At 27.6% G+C, this 8,119-nt stretch overlaps 2 long non-coding RNA genes across 3 annotated transcripts; one reads left to right on the forward strand and one right to left on the reverse strand.

Annotated features, from left to right (window-relative positions):
- Positions 1-2,505: 2,505 nt before the first annotated feature.
- On the reverse strand, positions 2,506-3,603 carry LOC145071203 (uncharacterized). Of its 2 annotated transcripts, XR_013690299.1 has the most exons (4): positions 3,232-3,603; positions 3,028-3,080; positions 2,824-2,875; positions 2,506-2,748 (listed from the first exon to the last, which is right to left on the reverse strand). It is a non-coding gene; the product is annotated as an uncharacterized LOC145071203 (long non-coding RNA). The 2 variants fall into 2 exon arrangements; XR_013690298.1 differs by having other exon boundaries at positions 2,824-3,080.
- Positions 3,604-4,985: 1,382 nt separating this feature from the next.
- On the forward strand, positions 4,986-6,878 carry LOC145071214 (uncharacterized). Its single transcript, XR_013690310.1, has 3 exons — positions 4,986-5,483; positions 5,581-5,652; positions 6,562-6,878. It is a non-coding gene; the product is annotated as an uncharacterized LOC145071214 (long non-coding RNA).
- The last annotated feature ends 1,241 nt before the right edge of the window (positions 6,879-8,119 follow it).

Here is an 8,119-nt window from a genome sequence, read left to right on the forward strand (position 1 = left end):
ATTTGTCAGTCTGTAAGCATTGTTTTTAGGAGTATAAATTATTGTTTTTGTTTTGACATGCTTTTACCTAATATTTTACTGTTTTTTATTGTCTAATAAACAAATATTTTACTGTTTTTTATTGTCTAATAAACAGTATTTTCGACAGTCTGAAAAATACCATTTATGACAACCTAATTACCTACTGATTTACTGCTTTTGACATCTGTTTTACCTACATTGTTGTTTTCACAGTCAACATTTTGTACCTAATTAAATACTTTACAATCAGAAAAATACATTTTTGACATGCCATAAATTTGTGTCTAAAATAAACGAAATACCTTTAGTTTTTATTTTATTCGTTATTATAGATTCCTAATTTCACATAAACACAGAAAATATGAAAAATGTACCTTAACTTATAAGATATGCATTAATTTTTTTTATTCTATTATTTAATAAAAAAATCCTACTTTCACATTAACACATTTCAAAAACATATAGATAAATTTAGAATGCTATGACACATTTCAAAATTTGTATGATCAATGTTTACAATGCAAGAAATAGAATCATAATTTAAATTTTTGGTTATATTATAATGGAATCAATTAAAATATGATGATATTTCTTATTCCTTACAAGGAAAGGCAAGAAATATCATTGTGCTTTAATGCAAACATAATCATGAATATCAACTTATTTTCATAACAAAGAAAAGCATAAAAAGTAGGATCCCATAATATAGAAATCTTTAAAAGTACGATGTTATTTCCTACTTTGTATTAAAAAACTGGAAATAACAAGGTACTTTCAATAATTCTTTATCATTTAATCTTACTTTAACATACATACATACAATTACAAACTTATGAACGAATTACATAATAGAAAAAATATCATATTTCTACCCATACTAATTTTGAAGGTTGTCAAAACACATCAAAAACTTGTAACTAGCAAAAAAAAGTTAAAATATAAGCCATCATAAAACAATCATGAATCGTATACATATTTGCATCGTATTTTAATTGTTGACTTAAGAGTATCTTATTTTCATTTCAATGAGAAAAAAAAAGTGCATAATAAAAAACGGATCAAAGAAATTATGATGTTATTTCACACTTTGTATTTAAAATATATTACAAATCAACACGAAAAAAAAAGGAATCAATAAAAGTTTGTATTTACAAAGCACGATATAGCATCAAATAGTGCATTATATAAAAATAATTTAACTTTAATTGTTGCCTTAAAGCTTCATAATTTCATTTCAGTTAAATAAAAAGGTTTCATTTTTTTATTTAAATCAATTAAAGGTGTCATTTAAAGTATGAAGATCTTTCTTTCTCTTGTTTTAACAAATAAATGAAGAGTTTAGAAAAATACAAACTACCTTCAATAAGTATTTCATTAACATTTAATCACACCCTTTCATCAGATCTAAAAAACATAAACTACATCTAATATTCTATTGAATCTATAACTTCAACTTTTCACCTTATAATCCATGCGAATGACTATGCTTATTTTTCATCACGTATATCATTTATTTTTTTAAATTAACATAACCAATATTCAAAATGATAACTAAAAAATAACAAAAAATAATAAAATAAAATTGTTTTAATATGTTATGATAAGCAATAATTTAGACTAAAGCTTTTAAAAAAACAAAAAGGAATAAGTTAGACTAAATTATGTCTATCTTTAAAGTCCCATGATCTGTATTCTATAATATGAAGATAATAATAATTTGCATAAATTGTTCTACAATCTTTGTTATACAGCAAAATTATAAAAATAAAAACCAAAAGTAAATTTAAAAAACTAAGAAAAACATAATCGCTTCTTTTGGATATGAACAACCTCATAGAAAAGCAAATCAATTTCTTCAACTTCACAAATCATTTATCATTGGTATACATTTTTTGTTAGAAAATTAAAAGATAACAAAAAAACTACAACAAAAACTTTTATGAACAATGAAATAAATAACAAAAATGTTAAAATATAAAAACATCAAAGATAAATGTTAATTTTCCTAATTTATCTTTTGAAAAAAACACAAACATAATACTTAATGTTTCAACTAACATTTTGGAGATCTCGTGTATATCTTCCAAAAACTTAAAAATATTGTACGTTATGATGTATATTACATATATGAAATATAAAACTTCAAAAATAAAAGAAATTACATTTTCATGTCTAACATAAACTTCAAAAAACAATATATCTTCTCTTTAATGATATCACATTAAAACAACCTTTCAAAATATATTAAGAGTTTAGAAAATTACAAACTACCTTCAATAAGTATTTCTTTAACAATTAAGCACACACTTTCATTAGATTTGAAATATATATATATATATATATATATATATATATATATATATATATATATATATATATATATATATATATATATAAACTATGAGTTTAACATGAATATATATAAAATAAATGTTTAATTGAAGTTAAATAAACACCAATAATTATACATAAATAACATAAAAGTTTGTTGATGCAAATTTGATATCATTCCTTCTTGATCTGCTTGCATTTCATATATACATTAGAAGAAAGAATCACAAAATCAAAATTTTTGTGTAAATACAAACTTGTAAGGGTCGTGATAGAAAAAGAAAATGCTGAAATGGTTCCTTCAACATAAATATAGTCTGCTAATATTCTAAAACACCAAATAAAATCAGAGGTTCGTTGAACATCCATGGGATGCTTCGTATCGGTTTTTTAGACCTGAAAAAAACGTGTTTATTCAACATTCTTGAGGAGAAAACCAATAAAACAAACCAAGTAAGGAAAAAAACGAACCTTTGTCTCATTGTTCCGCAGGATCATTGAAAACTACAAGATTGCATGAGCCCTAGCACATGAAATCGAAAACAACACCAAAAGAAGTTAAAACAGGACAAAAGTTAGGAGATTTTGGCAAGATTTTTGTGGCTAATGGCGTTTGTTCATCATTCTGGAGAAGAAAACTGAAAAAGAAAACCAAGCTAGAAAAAAAAAACGAACCTTTCTCTCGTTTGTGCCGCAAGATCTTCTAAAACCTCAAGATTGTATGAGCCCTAACACATGGAAGCGAAAACAACACCAAAATCGGTTAAAACAAGACAAAAGGTGGGAGATTTTGAAGAGATTTTTGGGGCTAATGTCGTTCGTTCGACATTCTGGAGAACAAAACTCAAAAACCAAACCAAGTTATATAAAAAAACGAACCTTTTTATTGTTTGTTCCGCACAATCTTCAAAAACTTCAACTTGTATAAGCCCTAGCACATGAAATCAAAACAAACAACCAAAATCGGTTAACACAGGATAAAAAGGTAGGGGATTTTGGTGAGTTTTTTGTGGCTAATGGGGTTCCAAGTAGAGAACTTGGTGGGTGTAACAATGGTGGTGACGATGGGTAAGGGACGAATGGTATACGAGAGGAGGAGGAGAGTTCTTTGGCTGATTCATGATTACGAGATGAGGGGATTTTGGACGTCAATAATTGCTGATGGGGAGTGTAATGGCGGAATGAGAAAGAAAGAAAGATTAGGTTGTAAATTAGGGCATGATGGATCGAGGATCCGTGCATTTGCTTTTCTCGATCCTCAATGGTTCAAACAATTTCACATGGATCGCCAGTAGCAACATCATATCCATTCAATTTACATCTAAAGGTCCATAATTGGTTTCCTTGATTTTTAAGATAAATGTCTTAAATTATAGAGGGCCCACAAAGATAAACCATTTATAAGATGGTATATATATATATATATATATATATATATATATATATATATATATATATATATATATATATATACTAGTAGTGTACCCGCGCGATGCGGCGGCGCGAGATAATTCGTTATGGCAGATAGTTCTTTTCGGCGAATAGTTTCGTCGAAATAGTTTCAAATTCGGTGTAATCTATTGCTCTAGTTTTTATTTTACGATTAGATTAAATGTAAAAGTATATGCAGCGGTCTTCAATGCAGGATCCGGGAATAGGTTTGATCGACATTTAGTTTCCTTTCGTTTTCAGCGGTGACGACGATTAGTTTTCAGACAAAATTCATTTCGTTTTGACGATCGTCAAATAGTTTCGTTTTGGTTTGCTTAATTTCGACGATTTGTTTGTTTCGGCATATTGTATTAAATCGGTGAATACATATGTTTCGTATATTATTTTTATTTATAAATCATGTAATATATTGTTTTTAGGTTAAATAGATAAGGATATTGATGATTTTGGTTACATATAATGTTGCTTTTTTGTGTTAAAAATAAATATATTTTGTTGTGTTGGTTAAAGATAAAATTAAATTGTTTATGAACAATTTTAATAGAACCTAGATATAGATTGTTCTTTAATTCAAAAATAACATCTCATTAATCTATATTGCTTTTGTAGTACAAACTCACATCTCACAATTCCATTTAATATCAGTTAAAGACTTCAACTTAAAACACAATATATTCATTATTTTTAACAGGCTTATTCTTTCTTTTTTGTGTACATTCAACTTTTTTATTCATTATTTTTTATAATATAAATTAATAACAATAACAGAGAATATACGCTAAATGAAGGAAAAAGAGGGTTACAAATAAATTGTAGACTCGAGTACTTTTCATATTTTCAAGCAAAAATATACACGCCATATTTTTTCTTCATTTCCAATTAAGATTTCACAGCCTAGATTTTATTTAAACATACCATTATCTTTTTACTTTTCTTTTATTACATTTATTTTACCTTATATAACCAAAACATAATACGTTTATAATTTCAAATAATAGTAACATGGAATTAAACTTTAAACACATAAAATTAAATAATTTATAAACTGCTTTGTTGATTATGATTGGGTTCCAAATAAACTTTTGAAGTTAGCCCAAATTGATTAGGTTAAGCCCAAATCCTTGTTGTTGCCCTAATCTTTTGTTTGTCCAGCCGACAAAAGAGAACAAATATCCTTATTGTTTCTTTTCTTTCATCAATAACCAAAGGAACACAAATAATTTCTTTCTTTCTTGTTCTTTCTCCTTGTTCAAGTCGACACAAACAAAAGAAATCAAGAAATCTTTTTTCTTGTTCTTCCTTTCAATCAAGAGTTTGAAATAAATCAAATATTGTTTTTTTTTCTTAATCTATCTTTCTTGGTTTGATGGTGTCGTGAAGTTTGGTTTCCAGTTTGGATGTGAAAAACGAAGAAGAAGCTGCAGGATCTTCGAGGTTCTTGGGTTTTACTGGTGAAGTCGGGTTGTCGAAGACGGAGGAGCTCGATTGCGGCAGTGGGGTGGTGATGATGTTCTTCAAAAAAATGGCAACCCAGCAGGTGGTTCTAGTCTCAGATTCTCGATGGCAGCAGTAGGCGAAGGTGATCGTTATCAGTGATGTTCGAGAGGGGTTGATATAAGGTGGTGGTTGTTGGTTTGTTGGAACGAAAACGAAATGGAACGAAAACGAAAACAGTAGATGTAAGGCTTATTGGAATTTTCTTTGCTGTCCCATTTCAAATATTAGTTATTTCTTCTTATTTCCTTTTCTTTTGTGGGTTGATGCTGGAAAACGAAGATCAATAGTGTTGGCCTTGGTTGTAAGGCGAAAACGAAAGCAACAATTGTTGACTCTGGTCTCGGTTGTAAGGTGAAAACAAATGAAATCCTCATTACTTAAAACTCTCAACAATTTAATTTTGAATATTTTAAAGTTAATTTTATTTTCTGGATCTGGATTTTGGCTCGACTGGATTTTAATTATTAAGGTTGTGCCCATATGTATTCCAGATGCGATGTGTAATGGTGGTTATAGGCTTTTTAAAGAACATATGTGGTTTTGAACCTTGAAACTTTGTATTAAAATCTATATTTGTCTTCAAAATTGATTGAGAAACTGAAGTGAGTTTGTTTATGGATCAGAATTGTTAAAGGAAATAATATAATAGTACCAAGGATTAAACTCATTTCAATTTCTCAATTCAATTTCTCACATTTTAGATCTGAACCTTGAAAAAAACTCATTGTTTTCTTATATATATTTGAAGATTAAAAATAATTAAAATCATAAATAATAAATTGGGAAAGAAATAGGAAGCTAATGTTACCTACAAATCTCAAATCACAAGTACATTATATGTATGGTTATTAAGCTTTAACCGGGAACTATTCTTGTTTGTCAACAGATGAAAGTGAATCCTTTTTAACATGAGACACAAATACACCAAAGCCACCTTCCATGACACCAAACACCAAGTAGTTATCTTAATCAGGATGAGAGATTCATGCAAACCTCTTTTTTTAATATGTCACCATCAAAATTCAACCCCATAAGAAAACTTGATAGGTTTGCTGTAATGATGTTCAATGAAAATGGTTAACATTATGATATCAAATTCCTACCAGTCAAAAATAAGTATTACTGGTTTAGTTTTAAATAAAGTGAAGAATGAACCTTTTGAATGCTTAAAACATGTACAATAACCAAACGATAAATTTATAGAAAGTTATTGATGTTCAATGAAAATGGCTAACATTATGCTACTTTTTATTTTGACAGGAAAAGATGAATGTGAAGAAAGTGCTACCTGGTGGTGTATAGAAAGATAATGAGGCTGAACAAAAAAAATGTTCAAAAAAACAAAGAAATAAAGAAAGAGAATAGGGGGCTACGTTTGAGAGAGAGAGAGAGAGAGAGAGAGAGAGAGAGAATGTGAGGGTATAATGCTGGTGCTAGAGTTTATATAATGAAGAGTCTGCTTTTTGTAAAAGTTAAATATGTAATCCTATTATTTTGATTGGCTGATTCTTATTCTCAAGGATCACCATCTTAGACCATTCAAATTAGATCCAAATCATGTAAATTAGATCCAATGGCCAACATCCACTCTCCTTGTTTTTTAAGACTTAGTCTTAATTTTGATGGGGCCCACATTTATATACTCTTTATAAGATGGTATATATATATATATATATATATATATATATATATATATATATATATATATATATATATATATATATATGGTTAGGTTCATGTAAGACTGCCATATTTTGTGAGACGTGAAGATGCAATCTTAGCCACTCTTTTTGTAGAAAAAAAAATTTAATGCAAAATAACTGGAAATTTTCGAAAAGAAATTATAAAATATTATTTTCGTCACTTCTTTTATCCAAAAAAAGTAAATAATAAAAATAAATAAAAAAGAAAAATAACATTTTTTTTGAAATATTTGTGAAATATTCTAGCAGAATATTAGAATCTTCTACAAGAATATTAAAATATTTTATATATCTGACAAATCTAGTAGAATATCATAATATTGTAACATTGTAAAAATCACATTGGAATATATTTACAGTGTAATATTTTATTATAATATTTTACATATTTTTCAAAAAAAACAATAATTTTTTTTATGTGAAGAAAATGACACAAATAAAAATTAAAAAAACAAATTTCAGATACATACACACACACACACACACACACACACACATATATATATATATATATATATATATATATATATATATATATTGATAAAACAACAGTTGAAATAGTTTGAATATTAACACAAGATTCGTTGTGTTTTACTTGTATACCCCCTCCTAAAACATAGAAAAATCGTGAAAAGTGTAGCGGTATGAACTCACTTTATGTGTATTAGCGGTTTTGATAACGAAGTGCTAGCGATGATCATCGGGCTAGAACACGTGAAAATAGTTGTATCCTAATAATATTTATACCTGATATTGTATGTAAATTAGTGAAATAGCAATTTAAGTGTTAGACAACACTAGATTATGTAAGATATACTTACAATAATCCATAGAGATGTTTGAAGTTGTTCTTGAGTATCCGTGAAGATATGAAGGTGTTGTTGGTGTTCTTGGATGAAATATGAAGATTTGATGATCATAAGAATGTTCTTGAGGAATTTAAGAAGGTTTGAATATAATATAGGCAAAACTTATGAATATATGGTGTTTAAAGATGAGCTTTGAGAGAAAAATGAGGAGTTTTCGTAGTGGAAATGTGAGAAATTAAGTGTGTTTTCGATTTAGGCTTATAAATATGTGATAAAAATTATGGGATGTTTACCTTGGGAAGTGTA

Source organism: Lactuca serriola, chromosome 1 (genome assembly GCF_051521515.1).
Source record: "Lactuca serriola cultivar US96UC23 chromosome 1, Lser_US96UC23_V15, whole genome shotgun sequence".
Classification (NCBI taxonomy): Eukaryota; Viridiplantae; Streptophyta; class Magnoliopsida; order Asterales; family Asteraceae; genus Lactuca; species Lactuca serriola.